Below are 27,164 nucleotides of genomic sequence, written 5' to 3'. Positions count from 1 at the left end.
CCTGGTGGTCTGGAGTCGACGATGAGAGAGTGAAAGAAGGAAAGAGGCTAATATCCCCTGGGTTATGCAGCCAGCTTTCTCACTCCTGGGAATCAGCCAGAAAGAGAGAAAGAGAGAGACAGAGAGAGAAAGAAAGACACAGGAACCCAAGCTCTGATGGAACAAAGGTGCTTTATTGAATTCTGTAAGTGTATATATAACAGTAGCTTCTTTAGATAAAGATCAAGAGACCAGACTTTACAAGTTTACCAAGGAAGCAAGGAGCAATAGAGGCCATTAGGCCAAGAGGCGATCGATATGAAAAGAGGGCTGTAAATAATTACTTTTTACCGCATTGAAAAACTAACAAAGGAAATGCCTGGATTCCTCAGCCCCGGGAAAGGTGTGCCTCTCCTCTTAATTCCTGAATATTCAGGAATTAATAAGGACCAGAGGATTCCTGACAGATCCAAAACAGCACACAGGAAGCCTCCTGTTAAATGTTCATGACAATTCCCCCTATTTTATTTGTAAAAAAGTCCTGACCAAATGAGTTTGGTTAGTATTAACCAACCTTATAGAAAGGCGATGATAAACAACAAATATAATTATCAAGACAAGCACCAAAGTTACAGTTCCAGACCTGATGCTGTGGGTAATACTTTGAAAGCATCCTCGTGGGTCTAGCCCAGACAATCGATCAGTGAGCTGTCCAGCTAAAAGTTTTTAAATTAGTAGAAGAGGGCAGACATTTAGAAAAAGTTTCAAAGATTTTCTTTTGCAGTAATTGTACATTCAGAGAGGCATTATCATGTAAATGAAATTTGATTTGTTCCCAGTTGTAGGTACTATGATTGAATTGAACAAGAGTAACACAAAATTGGCAATTAATACAATTACAGATTAAATTGTAAATTTCTTATGACTGTAACAAAAGGAAGTGGGACACAGGCCTGTATAAAATATGACTGATTATAGTGAAAGAAATAGTTACTATGACCACGACTGGTCCCTGTGAAATGTCCGGTCTAAGTCCCAAGTTCTTCGGTATTGGCAGCAAGTTTTCAAATGTCCCATTGCTCAGGCCCAATTTGTTGATCGAGGACGATTTAAGGAGGAGGAGGTGTCATTTCACTGTCAAGCCAGCCAAGAAGTCCTTTGTCATGGTAATGTTTTAACATAGTGTTAGTAACCTTTTACATAATGTTTTTTGTTCTTTCTCTCTTTCCCTAAAGTTTCAGTAGTAAACATAGTTCACAGACGGAAGGGGCAGCAATGTCTGAAAGTCTTTTGGAGGCATGACAAAAGCCCAAGTTTGTCGGCTGATGTTTATGCATAATTTTTCTGGGTCCAGGCAATGGAAGGACTCCATAGCCTAAAGAAATGTTAATTAGTTTTTCTTTCTCCCCAGGGTGTGAGGGTTTTAGGGAGGGGGGATATGGGTGGAGTCAATGGTTGATATGATCAGTCTTTTTTCCATCCATTTTATGACATGTAATAAAGGGGGGGTGGGTAAGTAAGCCCAGTTAAGTCTGATTTGTTAATCTGGCTTGAGTGGGGGTCGTGCAGGTCAGCATAGCGATTGGAAAGTTTTCAGGACTCTGAGACATTTCTTGTTGAGAAATCAGATTTTTAACTTGATTAGTGAGGGTTTTTATTTTTCTCCAAGAGGGGAGGTCATAGGGTTGATGCCGCCAAGGGCGGCATTTTCTGGAGATCTTTAGATCCGCAATGGCCCTTATTGGAATTTCTTCCTCCTGGGGTTCTTGTTGTTTTGTCTCCATTTTGAATGTCTGGGGCCCCCCAGAGTTGAATTTTCTGAAGAAACGTTTGTTGGATCCATTTGGGGAAATACAAGCATATCCCTTTTCCTATAAGATTAATTTCCCAGATTTTCATTGATTGTTGAACCCATCTTGATACCAAATCGGCAGAGGAAGAGAAGTGTCCTTCAATTTCTCGAAATGTCTTTCTGCTCTTGTTAAAATATCCCTGTGGTAGGTTTAAAAAATTTAAAACAAATAAAGTTGTATTAACAATAGTTATAGGTTTATAAAATATCTTATGTTGGAATCTAGTCTGCTTTAGATAAGGAAGACAGTAGTGTACCTGTATATTCCCCCTTCTTTAATTTTTTTCTTTTTTGTAACTTTAGTGTGTGATGTGTTTGTTTGACTATGTTTTGTGTCTGTGGATTAAAAGGAATACCTGTAATATGTTTAATAGAAAAAGATTGTAAAAATTGTTTTAAGTGTCTGGAAATATAGGTAGGGCCATTGTCTGTTTTAATAGAACTAGGAGTTTATGGTGGAGGTTTCTATATTTTTTAATACAAAAATTAAATATATAAAATCAGAGACTATATTAATGGGGTAAGGATGTAAGCAAGTAACTTGAATAAGAGCATATAATTCATTTTGTTGAGCAGAATGGAATTTAGTGTAAAAGACTCTATATTTTTTAAGAGACCAGAATGAAGCTTTGGCGTTTTTCATCCCATCTATATAAAAGAAATGTGAGAAATAATAAATTCAGTGTTTTTGAATAAATTCCACAGCTTACCAGAAGGATAATGAAATGAAAAATTTTCAAAATATTTCAGAAAAGCTAATTGGAAATCAGTAGAACTTTGTAATGTGTTCTCAAATTGAGATTTATCTGTAATAACCTTTTATTAAAGTATAAAGGAGGTAGAGAAAGCTTCTGACATAGGCATCAGAAGGGGGCAGAAAGAGTGCCCCCCTGTTAGTCTTTAGCCAGGTGTCATATAACTACTAGCAGTCTGCTAATTAGAGAAAGGAAATGTCTCAAAAATGAAGAGAACAGCACCAGGCCCCTCACCCACAACATGCATTTTGAGATAACCTTGGCACCAGGTGAGTTGTCCCGGGTTACAAAATGGTTGACATGAATCTTGAAGAAAGGCAGATTTCCAAGCAAATACAGTTTCATTAACATAGCTTAAGAGAACATTTGTATGAGTAAAACATACCGGTTTGCCAAGTTGGTTCTGAGTCTTAGGCAGAATCAACTTGAAGAAAGAATCTAGGATAAATACATAGTTCATTAACATAGCTTAAGACAAACATTTCCATAAGAAAAATGCATTGGTTAACTCAGGGTTTGAGAATAGTTAACTTCAAGTGAAACCAGGTGTCATTATGGCAACACAGTATTTTAAGAGAAACCTCCTTTTAAATTTGTATAGAGAAGAAAAAAAAAAAAAAAAATATATATATATATATATATATATATATATATCACTAATTTGTTTTTTCCTGCCACTTAAGAGATATAAAAACATCTGACACTTGCAGCCTGTTTTCTCCATTTGGAGACCCCTGGACTTCCTGTTAAGTCAAACTAGATTGGCCAAATAAAAGACTGAAGGTTCGTGGGGGCAGGGGCCCAAAATGTCTAGTACGTATTCTAGAGGGGACTGCTTGAGGGTAAAGGAGAAAGTCATTTAGGGCTGGTATATCGAAGGCAGCACTGCTGGATGTTGAGGGTTTGATGGAAAAGATGGAATTTGCCCCTGGTTTTTGTTGAAGGGGACCTGGAGTGTCTCCTGCTTGGAGTTTCACTGAATAGGTTTCCCTTCAATATCAAATTTAGATTTACACTCTTTGGCCCAATGTATTTCTCTACAGCAGTGAGGGCAGATTTTTGAAGGTTTTTTATTTTTAATTTTTATATTAGCTTTTTTAGGGCAGTCCCTTTTTAAATGGTACTTATCTCTACATGTAAAGCATCCATTATTATCCTTTTCTTAAGGCAGCAACCATTGTTTCAGCTAGCATTTGCATCTTTTGAGTTTTTGATCTTATATGGCATCAAGGCTTCAAATAATTAAAAATAGTCCCTGTCTCACAAATTGGAGCTATATCCTTTTGACATACTTGATTTGCATTTTCATAAGCAAATAATTTTTTTAATTGTCTTTTAGCTTTTTTTTTTTCTTTTTTCAAATACAGTATGGGAAATAGCAGTTTCTAGACACTTTGGAATTTGTGCCTGCTGGCAGGGGAGGAGCGCTTGGAGTAACTGGGTCAGGGTAAGTCGGAAAATTCTGAAATATCTTATGTTGTTCTAATTGGGTCTTTTGTAAGGCTTCATCATCTAATTTATATTCATGTAGTAAGTGTTCTGCCTGTTGCCGAATATCAGGAGGGCTAGAATTACGTTGGAATGGCAGAATCACAGCTTCAATGAGAGCCCACAGGGGCCAGAAATCTATCAGAATATTTTTTTTCCTGTCTGATGGCTCGTTCAACATTCTCTTTGACTCAATGCCAAATTTCTAAATCAAAACTATCTTCATCAGGGAGCAAAGGGTTATATTCAACCACTTTCTGAAGGCAAGCCTCTATTTGCTGGCATGAAACTGAAAATCCCTGAACTTTAAATAATTGATAAAGTAAAGTAGAAAAGTGGGGGGGCTTTCCAGTCGATTGACCCATGTCTTAATACTTACTGGCCTCAATAGGCCCTCTGGGGTAACTCAGTCTGAGTCCACATGTACCAGAGTCCCTGTTCAGGTGCCACTTGTTGATCCTTTATTGGACCAGAACTTGGTGGTCCAGAGTCGATGATGAGAGAGTGAAAGAAAGAAAGAGGCTAATATTCCCTGGGTTATGCAGCCGGCTTTCATGTTCCAGGGAATCAGCCAGAAAGAGAGAGAAAGAGAGAGAGAGAGAGAGAGAGAGAGAGAGAGGAAGAAAGAAAGAAAGAAAGAAAGATTCTGGGACCCAAGCTCTGATGGAGCAAAGGTGCTTTATTGAATTGTGTAAGACTATATATACCAGTAGCTTCTTTAGATAAAGATCAAGAGACCAGACTTTACAAGTTTACCAAGGAAGCAAGGAGCAATAAAGGCCATAAGGCCAAGAGGTGATCCATATGAAAAGAGGGTTTTAAATAGTTACTTTTTACTGTATTGAAAAACTAACGAAGAAAATGCCTGGATTCCTCAGCCCTGGGAAAGGCGTGCCTCTCCTCTTAATTCCTGAATATTCAGGAATTAATAAGGACCAGAGGATTCCTGAAAGAGCCAAAACAGCACACAGGAAGCCTCCTGTTAAATGCTTCCTGACACTGTAATACAAGACCTGGCATCACCCAACCACCAATAGCTCCCTGTGCAGGATGCCTCATCTAAACATAAAAAGAAAAAACACAAAGCCAGTCATCAGCAGACAAGATTATTACCTCACTCAACTTTTCCCATCAGAGGAAAAATAAAGTAACAACAACAAACAACAAAAACTCAGCACAAGTCTCACCCTATAAGAACCTTACACAAACCACTGGCCAACCTTAAAGGGCAGAAACCAAAAGGAAGAAAGAATTCAACCTTGTAGCCAGGGAAAGGAGACCTCAAACAGAGTCAGTTCAAAAAAGTAATGAAAAGGCAGAGAAATACTACAAAAATGAAGAAGCAAACTAGAAACACAGAAGTCCAAATAAATGAAAAGGAAATAGGCAAACTACCTGAAAAAGACTTCATAATAATGATAATAAAGATGATCAAAAACCTTGAAATGAAATGAAGAAAATGCAAGAATCAATTAACAAAGACCTGCAAGAATTAAAGAATAAGCATGCAGAGACAAACAACACAATTACTGAAATTAAAAATATGCTAGAAGTAATCAATAGCAGAATATATGAAGCAGAAGAATGAATCAGTGGAAGATAAAATGGTGGAAATAACTTCTGAAGAGCAGAATAAAGTAAAAAGAATGTAAAGAACTGAGGATAGTCTCAGAGACCTCTGGAACAATATCAAATGCACCAACATTCAAATAATAGGGGTCCCAGAAGAAGAAGCCTCTGGTCCCAGAAGCTTCCCTTGTAAAGAATCCTCCTGCAATGCCAGAAACCTGAGTTTGACCCCTGGGTTGGGAAGATCCCCTGGAGAAGAGAAAGGCTACCCACCCCAGTATTCTGGGCTGGAGAATTTCATACACTGTATAGTTCATGGGGTCTCAAACAGTTGGACACAACTGAGTGATTTTAATTTTAATTTTCAGAAGAAGAAGAGAAAAAGAAAGAGCATGAGAAAATTTTTGAAGAGATTATAGTTGAAAATGTCCCCAACATGGAAAAGGAAATAGTCAATTAAGTCAAAGAGGCACAAAGAGTCCCATACAGGGTAAACCCAAGAAGAAACACACCAAGGCACATACTGATAAAACTAACAAAGAATAACACAAAGAAATAATATTAAAAGCAGAAGGGGAGAAGCAACAAGTAACATACAAGGGAAATCACATACCCTTAACAGCTGATCTTTCAGAAGAAACTCTGCAGGCCAGAAGGGAATGGCAGGATATATTTAAAGCACTGAAAGGAAAAAATCTACAACCAAGACTACTGTACCTGAAAAGGATCTCATTCAAAATTTATGAAGAAATCAAAAGCTTTTCAGACAAGCAAAAGTTAAGAGAATTCAGTACCACAAAACCAGCTTTACAACAAATGTTAAATGGACTTACATAGTCAAAAAATGCAAGAGAAGGAAAACAATCTACAAAATTAAACCCAAACAATTAAGAACATGAAAATAGGAACATATATATCAATAATTACTTTATATGTAAGTGGATTAAATGCTCCAATCAAAAGACACAGACTGGCTGAATGGATACAAAAACATGACCCATATATATGCTGTCTACAAGAAATCCACCTTAGACCTCAAGAAACAAAGAGACATGCAAATGGAAAGCAAAAGAAAGCTGGAGTGGCAATCATCATGTCAGACAAAATAGACCTTAAAATAAAGAAGATTACAAAAGATAAGGAATACTCTACATAATGATCAAGGGATCAATCCAAGAGGAAGACATAACAATTGTAAATATCTATGCACCCAACATGAGAACACCTCAGTACAGAAGACAAACACTAACAAACATAAAAGGAGAAATTGACAGTAACACAATAATTGTGGGAGACTTTAACACCCCACCTACACCAATGGACAGATCATCAGAACAGAAAATGAATAAGGAAACACAAGTCTTAAAGGATACATTAGATGAGATGGATCTCATTGATATCATCAGGACATTCCATCCAAATGCAGAATACACCTTCTTCTCAAGTACACATGGAATATTCTCCAGGATAAACCACATCTTGGTCACAAATAAAACCTCAGTAAATTTAAGAAAACTGAAATCATATCAAGCCTCTTCTCTGACCACAATTCTATGAGACTAGAAATCAATTACAAGAAAAAAAACTGAGAAACACAAACACATTGAGATTAAACATGTTTCTAAATAACCAACAGGTAACTGAAGAAATCAAAAGGGATATCAAAAAATTTCTACAAACAAATGACAATGAAAACACTACAACTCAAAACCTATGGGATGCAGCAAAAGCAGTCTTAAGAGGGAAGTTTATAGCAATAAATCCTACCTCAAGAAAAAGAAAAACATCAAACTTTACACCTAAAGCAACTGGAAAAACAGGAAGAAAAAAACTGAAAAATTAGTAGAAGGAAAGAAATAATAAAGATCTGAGCAGAAAGAAATGAAAGAAACAATAGTAAAAATTAATAAAACTATCTTTGAGAGGATAAACAAAATTGACAAACCTTAGCCAGACTCATCAATAAAAAAGAGAGAAGAATCAAATCAACAAAATTAGAAATGAAAAAGGACAGGTTACAATAGACAATGCAGAAATACAAAAAAGTACAAGAGACTATTAAGAACAACTATATGGATAAAATGGATAACCTGGAAGAAATGGACAGATTCTTAGAAAAGTTCAATCTTCTAAGATTGAACCAGGAAGAAATAGAAATTATGATCAACCCAATTACAAGCACTGAAATTGAAGCTGTGATAAAAAAAAAAAAAAATCTCCCCAAAAAATAAAAGCCCAGGACCAGATGGCTTCACAGGAAAATTCTATCAAACATTTAGAGAAGAGCTAATGCCTATCCTTCTAAAACCCTTTCAAAAAATTACAGAGGAAGGAACACTTCCAATCTCATTCTATGAAGCCACCATCACCCTGATACCAAAACAAAACAAAGACAACACACAAAAAAGAAAAGTATAGGACAATATCACTGACGAATATGGATGCAAAAATCCTCAATAAAACTTTAGGAAACAAAATTCACCAAGACATACAGCATGATTAAGTTGGGTTAATTCCATGAATGCAAGGATTCTGCAATATATGCAAATCAATGAATGTGATACACCATATTAACAAGTTGAAAGATAAAAATCATATGATCATCTCAATAGGTGCAGAAAAAGCCTTTGACAAAATTCAGCACTCATTTGTGAATAAAACTCTTCAAAAAATGCACATAGAAGGAACCAACCTCAACATTGTAAAGACCATATATGATTAGACTAGAGCAAACCTTATTCTTAATGGTGAAAAACTGAAAACATTTCCCCTAAGAATAAGAACATGAGAAGAGTGTCCACTCTCACCACTATTATTCAACATAGTTCTTGAAGTCCTAGCATCATCAATCAGAGAAGAAAAAGAAATACAAAGAATCCAGATTAGAAAAAAGAAGCAAAGCTCTCACTGTTTGCAGATTACATGATACTGTACATAGATAACCCTAAAGATAGTATCAGAAAATTACTAGAGCTAATCAGTGAATTTAGCAAAGTTGCAGGGTACAAAATCAATACACAGAAATCACTTGCATTTCTATATACTAACAATGAAAAATCAGAAAGAGAAATCAAGGAATCAATCCCATTCACTATTGCAACAAAGATAATCAAATATCTAGGAATAAATTTACCTAAAAAGACAAAAGAACTGTACACAGAAAACAATAAGACACTAATGAAAGGAATAAAGAGGACATACACAGTTACAGAGATATTCCATGTTCCTGGGTAGGAAGAATCAATATTGTGAAAATGACTATACCACCAAATTCAATCTACAGATTCAATCTGATCCCTACCAAATTACCAATGACATTTTTCACAGAATTAGAACAAAAAATTTCACAATTCATATGGAAACACAAAAGACCCTGAACAGCCAAATCTGTCTTGAAAAAGAATAGTGGAGTTGGAGGAATCAACCTTCCTGACTTCAGATTATACTACAAAGCTACAGTCATCAAGATGGTATGGGGCTGGCACAGAAACAGACATATAGACCAATGGAACAAGATAGAAAGCCCAAAAATAAACCCACACACATAGGGGTACCTTCTTTTCTACAAAGGAGACAAGAATATACAATGGGACAAAGACAGCCTCTTCAGTAAATGGTGCTGGGAAAACTGGACAGCTACATGTAAAAGAATGAAATTAGAACACATCCTAACACCATACACAAAAATAAACTCAAAATGGATTAAAGACCTAAATGTAAGACCAGATGCTATAAAATTCTTAGAGGAAAACATAGGCAGAACACTCGATGACATACATCAAAGCAAGACCCTCTATGACCCACCTCCTAGAGTAATGGAAATAAAAACAAAGCAAACAAGTGGGACCTGATTAAACTTAAAAGCTTTTGCACAGCAAAGGAAACTATAAGCAAGGTGAAAAGACAGCCCACAGAATGGGAGAAAACAACAGTAAATGAAATTACTGACAAAGGATTAATTTCCAAAATATACAAGCAGCTCATACAACTCATTACCAGGAAAGCAAACAACCCAATCCAACAGTGGGAAAACACTCATACAGACATTTCTACAAAGAAGACATACAGATGGCTAACAAACACATGAAAAGATATTCAACATCCCTCATTATTAGAGAAATGCAAATCAAAACCACAATAAGCTATCACCTCACACAGGTCAGAATGGCCATCATCAAATGTCTACAAACAATAAATGCTGGAGAGGGTGTGGAGAAAAGGGAATGCTCTTACATTCTTGGTGGGAATGTAAATTGATATAGCCACTATGGAAGATGGTATGGAGATTCCTTAAAAAAAAAAAAAAAAAAAAATAGGATTAAAACCAACATATGGCCCAGCAACCCAACTCCTAGTCATATACCCTGAGGAAACCAGGGTTGAAAAAGACACATTGTTCATTGCAACACTATTTACAATAGCTAGAACATGGAAGCAACCTAGAAGCCCATCAACAGATGAATGGATAAAGAAGTTGTGATACATATACTCAATGGAATATTACTCATCCATAAAAAGAAACACATTTGAGTCAGTTCTGATGAGGTGGATGAACCTAGAACCTATTATACAGAGTGAAGTGAGTCAGAAACAGAAAGATAAATGTCATATTCTAACACACATATACAGAATCTAGAAAAATGGTTTTGAAGAATTTATTTATGGCAGCAATGGAGAAGCAGACATAAATAGATTTATGGACATGGGGAGAGGGTAGGAGAGGGTGAGATGTATGGAAAGAGTAGCATGGAAACTTACATTACCATGTGTAAAATAGATAGCCAGGGAGAACTTGCTGTATGTTTCAGGAAACTCAAACAGGGGCTCTGTATCAACCAAGATGGGTGGGATGGGAGGGGGAAGGGAGGGAGGTCCAAAAGCAAGGGGATATGTGTATACCTATGGCTGATTCAAGTTGAAGTTTGATAGAAAACAACAATATTCTGTAAAGCAATTATCCTTCAATAAAATAGAAATTAAAAACAATAAGAGTAAATAATATCCTTAGAATAGTTTCATTTTTAGTCCAGAAATAGGATTATTTTTCTCTTAAGTTCATCTGCAAACTTTCTTTATGTTGATTTTGCATATGTCTTAAAAATCCTTCCTAAGCATTTTATAAATCTTGAAGTAAACAAAGCCAAACTTAAGCTAATGATTTCTGTGACCATATAATCAACAAATCACCTTATATCTGTGTCATAAAAGGACAAAGTCTAATGGAGATTTTAAATCAGATGGTCCATTATAACAGCTTCTTACCTACATGTCTGCCAGTGCAGTTAGCCTTCCCTAGCCACATTTGTGAATTCAACCAAGTATGGGTCAGAAATATCTGGGGGGGAGGGGGAAGAGGGGATCAGAAAGTTCCAAAAGCAAAACTTGAATTTGCTGCACACTGGCAACTATTTAAAGAGCATTTACACTGTATTTATAGCAGTTTGTTAGCATTTACATTATATTATAAGAGGACTTCCCTGGTGGCTCAGTGGTAAAGAATCCTTTCACCAGTGCAAAAGATGTGGGTTTGATCATTGGGTGGAGAAGATCCTCTGAAGGAGAAAATGAAAATCCACTCCAGTATGCTTGCCTGGAAAATCCCAAGGACAGAGTAGCGTGGTGGGCTACGGTCCATAGGGTTGCAAAGAGCAAGACACAGCTGACCAACTGAACAAAAATAGAGATGTTTTAAGGTACATGGTAGGATGTGCATGGGTTTCAGGCAGACCTAATTTTCTAGAGTTTTGCTTTATTGCACTTCAAATATATTGCATTTTCAAATGAATTGTTGAATAGTGGCAATCCTGCATTGTCAGATGATGATCAGAAATTTTTAGTAATAAAGTATTTTTAATACTTAAAAGTATGTATTTTTTTTCATGGTGTATGATTTTTTTAATATGTCTGTTGGATTGTGATTGCTAGAATTTCGTTAAGGACTTTTGCATCTATGTTCATCAGTGATATTGGCCTGTAGTTTTCTTTTTTTGTGTGTGACATCTTTGTCTGGTTTTGGAATTAGGGTGATGGTGGCCTCATAGAATGAGTTTGGAAGTTTACCTTCTTCTGCAATTTTATGGAAGAGTTTGAGTAAGATAGGTGTTAGCTCTTTTCTAAATTTTTGGTAGAATTCAGCTGTGAAGCCATCTGGTCCTGGGCTTTTGTTTGCTGGAAGATTTCTGATTACAGTTTCGATTTCCTTGCTTGTGATGGCTCTGTTAAGATCTTCTATTTCTTTATGGTTCAGTTTTGGAAAGTTATACTTTTCTAAGAATTTGTCCATTTCTTCCAAGTTGTCCATTTTATTGGCATAGAGCTGCTGGTAGTAGTCTCTTATGATCCTTTGTATTTCAGTGTTGTCTGTTGCGATCTCTCCATTTTCATTTCTAATTTTGTTAATTTGGTTCTTCTCTGTTTCTTAATGAGTCTTGCTAATGGTTTGTCAATTTTGTTTATTTTTTCAAAAAACCAGCTTTTAGCTTTGTTGATTTTTGCTATGGTCTCTTTAGTTTCTTTTGCATTTATTTTTATTAGTTGGAGGCTAATTACTTTACAATATTGTAGTGGTTTTTCCATACATTGGCATGAATCATGTATTTTTAAGATATGAGATATGTATTTTTTTAGTCATAATGCTATTGCACAGTTAATACAATATGGTATAGTGTAAATGGAGAAGGCAATGGCAACCCCTCCAGTACTCTTGCCTGGAAAATCGCATAGAGGGAGGAGCCTGGTGGGCTGCAGTCCATGGGGTCACTAAGAGTCGGACACGACTGAGCGACTTCACTTTTACTTTCAAACATTGGAGAAAGAAATGGAAACCCACTCCAGTATTCTTGCCTGGAGCATCCCAGGGAGAGGGGAGCCTGTTGGGCTGCCCTCTATGGGGTCGCTCAGAGTCAGACACGACTGAAGTGACTTAGCAGCAGCAGCAGCATAGTGTAAACATAACGTTTATATGCACTGGAAAACTAAAAACTTCCTGTGACTCACTTTATTGTGATATACATTTTGCAGTGATGGTCTGAAATTGAAATATCTCCAAAATACCCCTGTTTATGCAAACACATATAAGAGACTTTATCATCCTTGGACAAGGGGTCCAGAAACCAATCCTTGAATACTGAGGGGTGACTATATTCTCACTGTCCAATTATTCTTCTTAAAACTGCTTTCTTACTTAAAACCCATACCCATAAACATCGTCATATGCATCTGAATTGTGTTTCTTTATGCCACTATCAAATCTGAAGAACAAAGACTGTTCTTTTAAGTCTGGCACTTTGCCAAGTACCTTGGAGATATTACAATCCTCAGTAAATGATTATGAAATTACAGCAAATTTGTCAATAACCACAGTACAGTTCAGTTGTGTCCAACTCTTTGCGACCCCATGGACAGCAGCGGGCCAGGCTTCTCTGTCGATCACCAACTCCCAGAGTTCACTCAAAATCATGACCATCAAGTCAGTGGTGCCATCCAACCATCTCATCCTCTGTTGTCCCTGTCTCCTCCTGCCTTCAGTCTTTCCCAGCATCAGGGTGTTTTCAAATGAGTCAGTGCTTCCCATCAGTTTGTGAAGTATTGGAGTTTCAGCTTCAGCATCAGTCCTTCCAATGAATATTCAGGACTGATTTCCTTTAGGATGGACTGGTTGGATCTCCTTGCAGTCCAAGGGACTCTGAAGAATCTTCTCCAACACCACAGTTTAAAAGCATCAATTATTTGGTGCTCAGTTTTCTTTATAGTCCAAATCTCACATCCATACATGACTACTGGAAAAACCATAGCTTTGACTAGATGGAACTTTGTTGGCAAAGTAGTGTCTCTGCTTTTTAATATGCTGTCTAGGTTGGTCATAACTTTTCTTCCAAGGAGCAAATGTTACTTAATCTCATGGCTGCAGTCACCATTTGCATTGATTTTGGAGCCCCCCAGAAATAAAATCTGTCACTATTTCCAAGTCTATTTCCCATGAAGTGATGGGGCCAGATGAGACCATTCTTAGTTTTCTGAATGTTGAGTTTTAAGGCAACTTTTTCACTCTCCTCTTTCACTTTCATCAAGAGGCTCTTTAGTTCTTCACTTTCTGTGATAAGGGTGGTGTCATCTGCATATCTGAAATTATTAATATTTCTCCTGGCAATCTTGATTCCAGCTTGTGGTTCATCCAGCCCAGTGTTTCTCATGATGTACTCTCCATAGAAGTTTAATAAGCAGGGTGAAAATATACAGCCTTGACATACTCCTTTTCCTATTTGGAACCAGTCTGTTGTCCCATGTCCAGTTCTAACTATTGCTTCCTGACATGCATACAGATTTCTCAAGAGGTAGGTCAAGTGGTCTAGTATTCCCACCTCTTTCAGAACTTTACACAGTTTGTTGTGATCTACACAGTCAAAGGCTTTGGCATAGTCAATAAAGCAGAATTTTTTTTTTTTTCTTTCTGGAACTCTATTATTTTTTCAATGAACCAATGGATGTTGGCAATTTGATCTCTGGTTCCTCTGCCTTTTCTAAATCCTACTTGAATAACTGGAATTTCATGGTTCACTTACTGTTGAAGCCTGGCTTGGAGAATTTTGAACATTCCTTTGCTAGCATGTGAGATGAGTGCAATTGTGTGGTAGTTTGAAAATTCTTGGCATTGCCCTTCTTTGAGATTGGAATGGAAACTGACCTTTTCCAGTCCCGTGGCCACTGTTGAGTTTTTCAAATTTGCTGGCATATTAAGTGTAGCACTATCACCTTTTAGGATTTGAAATAGCTCAACTGGAATTCCATCACCTCCACTAGCTTTGTTTGTAGTGATGCTTCCTAAGTCCCACTTGACTTCACCTTCAAGTATGTCTGGCTCTAGGTGAGTGATCATACCATTGTGATTCTCTGGGTCGTGAAGATCTTGTTTGTATAGTTATTCTGTGTATTCTTGCCACCTTTTCTCAATATCTTCTGCTTCTGTAAGGCCTATGCCATTTCTGTCCTTTATTGTGCCTTTTTTTTGCATGAAACCTTCCCTTGGTAGCTCTCATTTTCTTGAAGAGATCACTAGTCTTTTCCATTCTATTATTTTCCTCTATTTCTTTGTCCTGATCACTAAGGAAGGCTTTCTTACCTCTCCTTGCTATCCTTTGGAACTCTGCATTCAAATGGGTATAACTTTCCTTTTCTCCTTTGCCTGTCTCTTCTCTTCTTTTCACAGCTATTGTAAGGCCTCCTCAGATAGCCATTTTGCTTTTTTGCATTTCTTTTTCTTAGGGATGGTCTTGATCCCTGTCTTCTATACAATGTCACGAACCTCCATCCATAGTTCTTCAGGCAAACTATCATATCTAATCCCTTGAATCTATTTCTCACTTCCACTGTATAATCATAAGGGATTTGATTTCATTCATACCTGAATAGTCTAGCTGTTTTCCATACTTTCTTCAATTTAAGTCTGAATTTGGCAATAAGGAGTTCATGATTTGAGCCATGGTCAGCTCCCAGTCTTGTTTTTGCTGACTGTATAGAGCTTCTCCATTTTTGGTTGCAAAGAATATAATCAATCTCATTTCAGTATTGAGCATCTGTTAGGTCCATGAATCAAGGCAAATTGAGAATGGTCAAACAAGATAGCAAGAGTGAACATCGACATTTTAGGCATCAGCAAAGTAAAATGGACTGGGATGGGTGAATTTAACTCAGATGACCATTATATCTACTACTGTGGGCAAGAATCCCTTAGAAGAAATGGAGTAGCCATCATAATCAACAAAAAAGTCTGAAATGCAGTACTTGGATGCAATCTCAAAAACGACAGAATGATTTCTGTTTGTTTCCAAGGAAAACCATTCAATATCACAGTAATCAAATTCTATGCCCCAACCAGTAATGCTGAAGAAGCTAAAGTTGAATGGTTCTATGAAGTCTCTCAAGACCTTCTGGAAATAACACCCCAAAATGATGTCCTTTTAATTATAGGAATGCAAAGTAGGAAGTCAAGAAACACCTGGAGTAACAGGCAAATTTGGCCTTGGAGAACAGAATGAAGCAGGGCAAAGTCTAATAGAGTTTTGCCAAGAGAACACACTGGCCATAGCAAATACCCTCTTCTAACAACACAAGTGAATATCCACAGTAAAACTGAACCAAATTATTTTCTACTTTCTAAGTTTGCTGTCATTTTCCTCTAAACAAATCATTGAGTCCATATGATCTCATGGGAAATTTTTAACAAAAATTTAAAAAGGAAATAACCATTCAATACAAACTCTTTCAAAAAATGGAGGAAGAAAGCTGCTGCTGCTCTTTAGTCAGTAAGTTCTGTCTGACTCTTTACAACACCATGGACTGTAACCTCCCAGGCGCCTCTGTCCATGTGATTTCCCAGGCAAGCATACTGGGGTGGACTGCCATTTCCTTCTCCAGGGGATAGTCCCAACCCAGTGATTGAACCTGCATTTCCTGCTTGGCAGTCAGTTTCTTTACCACTGAGCCATCTGAGAGGAAGAATGAATACTCCCAAATCACCTGATGACAATATTACATGATCAACTACAGTTAAATATTCCTTCCCCAAATAGATGCGATAATTCCTACCAAATGTGCAAATCAAGCTGAGCAATATATTACAAGATACTACACCACGTAGGCATGGTTTATAACAGAATTGAGATTTTAACATTCAAAAATAAAGTGATGTAATTTACCACTCTTCTGCCCATATCCTATTGTCTTACTTATATCTGTGCTTCTCCAGGAAAATGAAACATAAACATAGTTATCAAATAGGATTTATAATCAACAAAATCTTAAAGGTCAACACACATTCAGATCAACAAAAAAGTTAACACATGAAAAAGTCCAAATGATCGATAAAAACTTTCATAAAAAAAGAAAGGTCAAAACTTTTTGGAAGTGAGCTCCAGAGAGTTTCTTTTCTTTTCTTTCTTTCTTTTTTTTTTTTCTGTCCATATGAACAGGGTTTATGACAATGGGAAATGTTTAATAAAGAATATGCTAATAAAGGTGAGTGAAATGTCAAATAATCTATAAAAATGAGCAGTCTTTTAGAAAACTTTACCATTTTAATGTTATAGGAAGCTAATATTTTGAAGAATTTTTGCCTATAATATAACTATCAATTTTTAAATTGGCTGATATCAACTACAATGATTATTTTGGCATATTTTAAAAAACAAACATGTACACTGCAGAAAACTTCATAATAATAAAGATGTATAAAAAGAAAAAGAAAAGCTATTCAAGATGGCCAATGGTAACATTTTTACAATATCAGGAAATGTCTTTATAAAGAAGCTTTGACATAATCCATTTCTGGATCCTTGCCTGTGTGTTCCCAATAGTTTCCTTGAAAAGCAACTTTCTTCCTTTTGATAACTGCATTTAAAGCAATTAAAAAAGGAAATGTTACACACACATCTACAGATCTATAGATGCAATTTAATTGCAATACTTTTGTTGGTATTGTTGTTTAGTCACTCACTTGTGTCCAATTCTTTGTGACCCAATGGACCTGCCAGGCTCCTCTGTCCATGGGATTTCCCAGGCAATAATACTGAAGTGGGTTGCTATTCTTTACCCTGGGGATCTTCCCAACCTAGAAATCGAACCTGCATCTCCTGTATTGGCAGATTCATTCTTTACTGCTAAACCACCAGGGAAGCCCAGTTTGAATTTAAGAATCTAAGTCATGCTTAGTATAATTTTGGCTGTGCTTTAAAATATATATTCTCCTGGACAGACTGTTGTCACATTCCATAGGTACTGTCTTGAGACAGTTTTGAGGTCATAGCTAAAACTCTCATCCACTCTGCAGGTAGCTTGCTAAACCTGTGCTTCCCTTACACTGATTCCTGGGTTAAAACATGCACACCTAGCTGCCAGAAATCCAAGCTACCAAACATCTAGAGATAGGTTCTGCTTTCTTAAACCATGGAGATATTCAAAATAACAAATCTTTCCATACATGTAAGCCAGCTTGCCATACATAAATCAACTTCTCAGCCCCAACTTTCCATTAATCCTTACCTCGGGGTAAATTCCTGTCTGACCCTATGTGGCAGCCTTCTCCCCAACAAAGCTATAAGTAATAAAAAAAAAAGCCTGCCTTTCATCCATCTTGGGGTCGTTGTGTTTTGCCTTGTCATCATCAGAACCTAATAAACACTGAAACAACGGCACAGCCCCTGTTCCTGTCATATATGTGTGTATGCGTGTGGGTAGAAGTAGTCACCCTCCATGAGGTTCAAATGTCTGCCTCCAAATGCCTTGATGTTATGAAAAGAATAGAAGTACACTCAACTTGCTCATTTTAGTTTATTTTTTCTGTGTTTCAGAAAGAGTGAAAACGAGATAAGGACACTGTATCTTTCCTTTCCCTTTTACCTGAAGCAGACTTTTCTGCTGAAATGTCCAATGAAAGTATATCTGTCCTTGATTTAACCAAGAGATAGAATTTATCATTGTAGAATCATGTTACCAAACAGCACCAGTGCCCAATCCCCATCTCAGCTGTTGAAAGACACTAGAATCTGCTTAGTATAGACTTAGTAAATCAACAGTTCTCTTTGGTTGAGGGTCCACCCCAAGTCTTTCCTACTTCATCTCAGTACACTTAACATCAACATTAAAGCCTTCCTATGTTGTCCCCCCCCACCCAAATTCCATCAAACTGTTATTCTATGTAAATTTTCTACATCTACAAAACAAACAAAAACTACTTACACTACACTTTATACTCTTTTTTTGGATTAAAAAAAAATCATCCTTAACAGATATATCTTGTTTACTTCTCTCCATTCTAATACATAATGCTAAAGCTGGGAATTTAACCTATGTTCAATTTTGTATTCCTATTTAATCAAATATTAGGTTAACTCTTTCCCCATGTAAACATTACTCTTTGAAAACACAGTTTCCATGGCTACATAACATTCTAACATTTATTTAGCCTACCCTCTACTAGTTAGCTTGCTCAGGTTTTCATAATTCTTTTTCAGAAAGAGTGATACAATAAAATTATATTTAATTTTTCATAACATTTTTTCCTTAAGACTATATTTCTGGAAGTAGATACATGGCTATGGTTAATGTTAATATATGTTAAGTCTTATAAAATATATTGCTCTCCAGGTAGATACTACCAATGTATATTCCCATTAACAGACTGTAATGAGACTATTTTTGAAGGTTCACTTTCAACTCTTAACATTTTTGAATTCTAATATAAATGCTTGAGAAAAGCTATAGTAAACCTCTCTTAAAATAATAGGATATGATAGTAGTGCTTAATATTAAAAAGAGAGAAGAAGCTAACAAATAAGTCCTAAAGGGTCTGTTACCCTGTGAATGTAGTTGGAAAAATATGAAACAACTCTTTGTGGATAAGTCACAGACTTTATATTCAGACACATCAGAGAAAAGTTCAATCACTATTACTCAGAGCTGTATAAACTTGAACGAGTTGCCTAATTTTTTTTTACTTCAGGGTCTCATTTGTAAAACTGATTTTCTAATCCATGTCATTAAATAATTGTCAGGATTAAATGAGAAAAGTTAGTGGCCCAAAGTAAGTCTTAAATATATGGTAACTCTAACCACATGTTGCCTTTGTGAATTATTCAAAAGCAATACAAAAATCAATCTATAAAATTTATTAACTCCTTTTTTACAGAAAAGAAATCAACTACAATTGATTTTTAAATGTTTCACTTGGTTGCTGTAGAATGATTAAAGTGTTTATTTCTAACCTGGTAAATCCTTTTTCTTTTCCTTTGAAATCCAACATAGGCAGGAGTGAGGCAAGTGTGTTGAACATTATGACAGAAATCTTGCTTTCTTTCTCCTCATAAGTCTCAACTACATTCAAAATCATTTCTAAAGCCAGTATGTTTGAAACAGATTAAAAAGACCTAGATTCAATAAACAATCACTCAGTCTGAAATGAGTGTATAGATTTCAGGGATCCTGATTTTCAGCCCACTCTTCCCTGCTAATATCTATTCTTTTGTTTCTCTGAATTATGACTTTTTCTTATGAGACAAAGTTGTTAGAATTTCTAATGGAAGTAAAAACAATGAATATACAATCTTTACTGTCTGGTGATATGTCATTATTATGTAATTTGGTTATGAGATTTGTTTTTCATACTCTTGACAATACTGATCTTTCATTTATTAAACAAAAGTTTATTGAGGGTCTACTATGTGTTTATACTAAGAGTGGAACTGTAAAAATAATACAAGTCCCCTCACAAAAATTTGTCTACATGTTCTTGAAAACACAGAAAATAAAAATGAAAGTACAAAACTAAAGAAAAACATCAAATTTTGATAAATGCCAAGAATGAAATAAACAACTTAATATGATAGAAAATAACTCAAGAGTTGGTCAGAATTATATCCTCTAGGGCAGTGACATTTTACCTAAGACTCCAATGTTGAAAAACAGCTAGTTCATGAAAGGGCCTGGGGAAGTGTAGAAGGTCATGAAGTTAGAATGGATTTGGTTTGATCTAGAAAGAGAAATAAGATTACTGAGTAATAGTAATAATTGAGTAATAGCGAACAAGAGAGGAATAACAGAATGTGAAACATAACAAGATTCAAATAATGTAAGACTTTCTGGACAAAGGTGAAAGTTTGTGTTTCATTCTGATTTCAAAGCAAAGTCATAGTAAGGTTTTAATCAGGAGAATGGCATGATCCAATTTTTTGATTGAAGAGACTCTTCTTGCTGTTCTGTAGTTAGCTGTCCATGTGGCAGATGAGAATTACAAGATGGATGGAAAAGAATGGGGTTGGCCAGGGTGGTGTCTTTAATGATGGAGAGCAGTAGAGATTCAGGATGTATTGTACAGGTAAGGCCAGAGGGCTTTGGATAGATGACATTTAGCCATAACATGCATCCAGTTCTTATCACCAGAACTATTCATTTTTTAAAAAAATATAATGCATATATACCAGCTGATATATAATCACTATTTCTAGCTCCCTAAGTGCCTCCCCTCAATCACATTGAACTCTCTCCTCCAGAATACTCCAGATGTCTCTACTTCATCAAGGAAGCAAGTGTCTTCATCATTAGAAAAGCCAGAGTCCTTTCTCCAAGGTGGTCCTGCCATTGGTACCAAATATCTCTAGATATAGAGGAGGAAGCAGGAGGAGAAACCAGTTGTGATTTTCAGCTTTTAACTTGTGTATTGAGTCCATGTATTTAGTGGGAAGGAGAAAAAATTGAGCTAAATATTCCTTTAGGAAAAATAAAGATTTAAATTTGGGGCATGTAAATTTTGAGAAATATTTAGGCTAATAGGATGAAGATGAAGAGTTGCACATGGGCCATTGAAAGCTATGAAAGAGACTAGAGCTATAGGTATGACACACAGACAGGAAATCTATTCACTCTCATATTCCTCTTTGCTTCTCTTTTATTTATTTTGAACCCTAAAAGGAAACATTTACAAGGGTCATCATAGTGCATTTGGGTATACATAAAGAGGCATGATTCATTGACGTTTTAGAGAGTATCTAGAACATATCAATGAAGTCTTTCTAATTACCTGCATAGTAACAAATGTAATTTGCCAAGCAAAAAAAATGTTATCTAAAGACCCAAGAATAATCTGGGTGTGGGGTGTGGATTTCATGAAAAGGATTCACATTTAATATCTCCTCTTTCCATTTCCTCCTTGCTGTTTTCAGTACTGTCATATATTATGCCTACAAATCAGTCTTATGGAAAGTGTACAGGAGAGTTTTAAGTTTTGGGGGTCAAATATAGAGAAGAGTATTCTGTAAACTAGAGAACAAAGAGATGAAGAGGGAAAAGGGAAAATGACATACATCCCCATGATTTGTTACAGCATACTGAAGAAGAAAAAAAAAAAGATACCCTTGCTGAGGGTATCCATATCTGATTAATAATACCTACAAAAAAGTGTTGATTCTTCCTTTTCTTAGTTAAACAGTCTATTTCAAGATCCTGTCAACTCCCCTCAATGTTTTCTCCAGGTTGTACAATTTGACCATAGTATTATTTCATTTTATATTAGATTAATTAAAAGGCATAAAAAATACAGTCAGAATTGTATAACCTTTATTTCCCTGATCCTTGATTGGGAGCTTCCCTTGTGGCTCAGTGGTAAAGAATCCACCTTCCAATGCAGGAGAAAATGACAACCGACTCCAGTATTCTCGCCTGGGAAATTCCATGGACAAAGGAGCCTGGCAGGTTACAGTTCATGAGGTCACAACAGAGTCAGATATGACCTAATGACTGAGCACCAGATTAGACTCTCAGTCTATAATTTCATATATATTTCAGGTAATTGATTGTCACTGACAATAGATTGGACTATAGTTCAACCGTGCAAATAGGAAAGTTGAAAGTATACATTTTAAAGATATACTGGAAAATATTTTCCAATAATATTTGGAAATTTAATAAAGTAGTAATGTACCAGTAGTACTTTCATCTTATTTTGTCAGTATTTTCACTTTAAATCAGAGAACTAATTCACAACCAGAATTAGAATGAGAAATACCTCTTTATCTGAACTACATCAGTTGAGCTGGCATGACATTTTGAAAAGGCTTAAGAATAAAATCAAACATAGCCCCAAGTAGACTGCAGTCCTGATGTCCAACAGCCAGATGCTGTACCTTTTAGCAGATCACCTACAGATAAAGACTTTTAAAGATATTTTAAGGAGAAAGGACACTTAAAAATATTTCCCATCTTAAAAAAGAAGAAATAAAGATAAATACCTCAATTAAAGTCAGTAACTCAGTGGACATGAGTTTGAGCAAGCTGTGGGAGATGGTGAAGGACAGGGAAGCTTGTTGTGCTACAGTCATGGGGTCTCCCAGAGTCAGAAACTACTGAGTAACTGAACAACAAAGTCAATGAGGGTGATGCAAAAAATGCAAAAAAAAAAAAAAAAAAAAAGCCCAATACCCTGCCTTATGCTTAAATACTCAAGGTTGATTAACTACACATATAGAATTAACTACAACTTAATAAATCAGCCTCATCAATTCCCAGTAGATGTGGGTGCTACTAGTCCTACTTTACAGTGCCAACTTTGCTTCGTCCTTAGAGTGAAAACACCATGCATTTCTAGGTATTTCAAACCACTCAGATATTTCCTATCTCACAGCCCTTAATTGAAAAGGCTGAAGTCTTGGCAGAAATACATATCTTCCTACTCTGTGTTATCATTGCTGAAACTTTTAAACAGAGAAAGACTTACTTTTCAAATGGAACTGTATGCCATCAGAGGGACAATTTTTGAGGTTCCAGGTAATTTCTCTCTTCATAACTAAGTTGTATCTATCTTGGATATATCATTATCTTCTTCATTATAATTGCTGCACACTCCAGATAAAGTTGACAGTGTACCTGACATTCTATAGACTAAAGAAGAAAAAGAGAAAAAAAAAAGAATTATTGATGAAAACTCAGAAAAGCCAATATAATATTGAAGGAGAAAAGTTTGAAGACTGATGCTGCCTGACTTCAAGGTTTATTATATAGGTGTGCTAATCAAAACAGTGTGGTACTGGTGAAACAAATAGATCAATGGAACAGAAGAGAAAGGCAAGATATAGACCCTTCTAAATATAGTCACCCTAGAGAAGGAAATGGCAACCCACTCCACTATTCTTGCCTGGAAATTTCTATGGATGGAAGAGCCTAGTGGGCTATTGCCCATGGGGTAGCAAAGAGTTGGGCATGACTGAGCAACTGAGCACACATATACAGTCAACTGATCTTTGATAAAGTTCAGTGGCAATACAATGCAATAAATGTGTTTTCAACAAATGGCTGAAGCAACCATTGTTGCTTAAACAACTGGACATCCACATGCCCCATCCCATCCGCAAAAAAAAAAAAAAAAAAAAAGGAAAGAAACTAGATTGTGACCTTTTACAAAAATTAACTCAAAATGGATCATATAGTTATGTACAAAATGAAATGCATAAAATTATGAAACTCTTAGAAGTTAACATGGAGAAAATCTAAACAACTTTGTATGTCATGATTCCTTTTTAGATACAACACAAAAGACATGGTCTATGAAAGAAATAATTGATGAATTGGAATTTATTAAAATTAAAAACTTCTGCTAAGCAAAAGAGAATGTCAACAATTGGAATATAAGCCACAGACTGGTAGAATGACTCATCTGATAAAGGACTGGTATGTAAAATATACAAGTAACTGCTAAAATTCAACCAGAAGAAAATAAGCAACCTGATTAAAAAATTAACTAACGATCTTAATATAGACATCACCAAAGAAGATGTTACCGATGGCAAATAAGCATATGAAAAGATGCTCCACATCACACATCATCAGGGAAATACAAATTGAAACTGCAGTGAGATACCTCTTCATAGCTATTGAAATGTTCAGAGTCTGGAACACTGGCAACATGAAATGCTGGTGAGGCTTTAGACCAACAGGAAGTCAAACAATTTAGCTAAAATGCAGAATGGAAGACAGTTGGTTAGAAGACAATTTGATGGATTCTTACAAAATGAAACACACTCATGATTTCCACACAAAAAGCTTCACACTGATTTTTACAGAAGCTTTATTTATAATTGTCAAAACTCAGAAGCAGCCAAGTTGTCCTTCAAGATGGTTAAAAGACAAACTGCAGAACATCCAGACAATAAAGTATTATTCAGTGGTAAATTATTTATCAAGCCATGAAAAGACATGAAGAAAACTGAAGTGCATATTACTATTAATAAGTGAAAGAAGTCAATCTTAAAGGTTACATATTGTATAATTGCAACTATATGACATTCTGGAAAATCAAAACTATGGGGACAATGAAAAGATCAGTGGTTTCCAAGGTTTGGGGTGTGGGGGAAATGAATAGGCAGAACATAGAATCTTTAGGGTAGTGAAAATACTTTGTATGTTATTATTATGGTGGGTATATGTCATTATACTTTTGTCCATACCCAAAGAATGTGCAACACCAAGGAGAAACCCTAAGGTAAACTATGAACTTTATGTGCTTATGATACCAATATAGGTCCATTGCTGGTAAAATAGTACCATTCTGGTTAGTGATGTTCATAAGGGGGGAGGTTATACATGTGTGGGAGCAGAGGAAATGAGAAAAGTTATACCTTCATCTCTATTAAAAATTCTTTGGCATAGAAAAAATAATTGAAGCAGAACTTATTAAAAGTCAGATGAACCTTGCTGCTGCTGCTGCTGCTGCTAAGTTGCTTCAGTCGTGTCCGACTCTGTGCGACCCCATAGACAGCAGTCCACCAGGCTCCCCCGTCCCTGGGATTCTCCAGGCAAGAACACTGGAGTGGGTTGCCATTTCCTTCTCCAATGCATGGAAGTGAAAAGTGAAAGTGAAGTTGCTCAGTTGTGTCTGACTTTTAGTGACCCCATGGGCTGCAGCCCACCAGGCTCCTTCGTCCATGGGATTTTCCAGGCAAGAGGACTGGAGTGGTGTGCCATTGCCTTCTGCGCAGATGGACCTTACCAAACCATTATTCAGACCTTCCTAATATAATATCTCTTGAAGTTAGAAGCAAAGGAGGGGATCAAATACACATTTCAAGGCATTCTATCAAAAATTCTTCTCAGATCTAGCGTAGGACTTGTTATACTACTGTCCTGCCAGGAAAGAAACCAAACAGACAGGAATACTAATTTTTCTCCAGACCTCAGGCCTGTCAGAAAAGCCATTATCTCTCAATCACTGGTACTACTTAACCCTAATACATCCATTCTTTTTTTTTTTTAATTTTTATTAGTTGGAGGCTAATTATTTTACAATATTGTAGTGGTTTTTGCCACACATTGACATGAATCAACCATGGATTTACATGTGTTCCCCATCTTGAACCCCCCTCCCACCTCTCTCGCTATCCCATCCCTCTGGGTCATCCCAGTGCTCCAGCCCCGAGCTCTTGTCTCATGCATTCCTGAAGCTACTTGCTTCATGTGTGAATTCTTACTCAGGAGTTTTCTGTGTGCCTACCTTACCGTCTTCACCTGGAGTAAGCTGCAGTACACCTGAACAGTCAGAACCCAGCTGCCCAATGAAATACCCTTTTAATTTTCCCTAGGTCCCATATCAAAAATTAAAAATACAAATTGTGGGGGGATTCAGTTCTGATATAGTATGTACACCATCTCCTACTTTTTTCAAAGAACAAGGGAATCTATAAAAAGGATTTTGTTTACTAGCTCTCAGCCTTAGAAGAAAAACGACATGCATCCCAAAAGACAATTTACCAGGACAGATCATTATTTAGGGTGTGACTTATTAAAGGAAAGGAAAACATTCTCCTGACAGACTAAAGCCCATTCAAATTTATCCCAGATCCCTCACAAACCACCCATTAATAATATTTCTGTGTTTAACTGAATATCGCAGACAATAGGTGCCAAATTTGTCTGAGATGTCAACACTACTGTATGAATTGACTAGTCCTCAGGGAAGAAACGCTCTCCTCTAGGAGCCCTGACAGGAATGGGGCTTCTATAATCTGGAGAAAAGTGTTAAATACTCTTTTTTTGCAGTCTGCCCACATGACAAAAACTTATTTTGTGTATTTGTGCATGAGGAATCTGACCAAGAATTGGAATTTTAACTCAATTTCAGATATACCTTCAAATACCTTTCACTTAATATATCCTCAGGCTCACCTGGGTACAAAACCTTAATCCCCTCATCTTTGGGCAGTGAGTGCTGCTGCAGAAATTGCTGATATTTCTGCTGAACTTTTCTGGTTCCCTGGTTGACCTCAGGATTCCTCATTCAGTAAAGATATTTCTGCTGACTGAGAACCTTTAACAATTTTCAGCCAGCTAATTAACCTCTTATGAGATCATTAGTGTCTCCCCCTCATTACCATTTATCACCATAGCACCGTGAATCTTGGAACTATCCCCCCCAGTAGAGGTGGGGGGGGGGAGTGTCATGAACCTCTGATCTCAGGGATTTTTCTTCACTGCACTCAGTTTTATTAGAGGCTCTCATGAGAAATCTGACCAAGAGTTATTTATTGGTACATCCTACCTCAAAACTGAAACTGGCTCATTCAAGTTCTCCTTGGAATATAGTCCTCTACCTGAGGTAAAGTCAGCCCAGATGGAAGAATTTATTGCATTTGCTAGAGCTTTCCAACTAGCTAAAGACTATAAACCAACCATACAGAAAGTGTTATAGACCAAAATATGCCCCTCCTTCCTATGCTGAAATCCTAAACTTCAGTGTGACTGTACGGTAAAATAGGGTTCCTTTGGGGTTAACTAAGCTTATAAGAGTGGAGCCCTAAGCTAACAGGACTGATTTCCTTGTAAGAAGAGGAAGACTCACCAGGGAATCCAGCACAGGAAGGAAAGATCCTAAGAGGACTCAGCCATCTACAAGCCACACACAAAAGCCTCAGGAGAAACCATGCTGACACTGAATGGATGCCCAGCCTCTAGACCTATGGGAAAATAAATTTCTGTTGCTTAAATCA

The 27,164-nt window shown here is 36.5% G+C and overlaps 1 long non-coding RNA gene across 3 annotated transcripts; it reads left to right on the top strand.

Moving 5' to 3' along the window:
* Positions 1–27,164, top strand: LOC110144697 (uncharacterized). Of its 3 annotated transcripts, none has more exons than XR_011490419.1 (3): positions 1–184; positions 3,954–4,033; positions 27,002–27,164. It is a non-coding gene; the product is annotated as an uncharacterized lncRNA (long non-coding RNA). The 3 variants fall into 3 exon arrangements; XR_011490420.1 differs by lacking the exon at positions 27,002–27,164 and adding an exon at positions 20,685–22,545; XR_002315952.2 differs by lacking the exon at positions 3,954–4,033.

Source organism: Odocoileus virginianus, chromosome 11 (genome assembly GCF_023699985.2).
Source record: "Odocoileus virginianus isolate 20LAN1187 ecotype Illinois chromosome 11, Ovbor_1.2, whole genome shotgun sequence".
Classification (NCBI taxonomy): Eukaryota; Metazoa; Chordata; class Mammalia; order Artiodactyla; family Cervidae; genus Odocoileus; species Odocoileus virginianus.
This window is presented reverse-complemented; position numbering and strand designations above follow the sequence as displayed.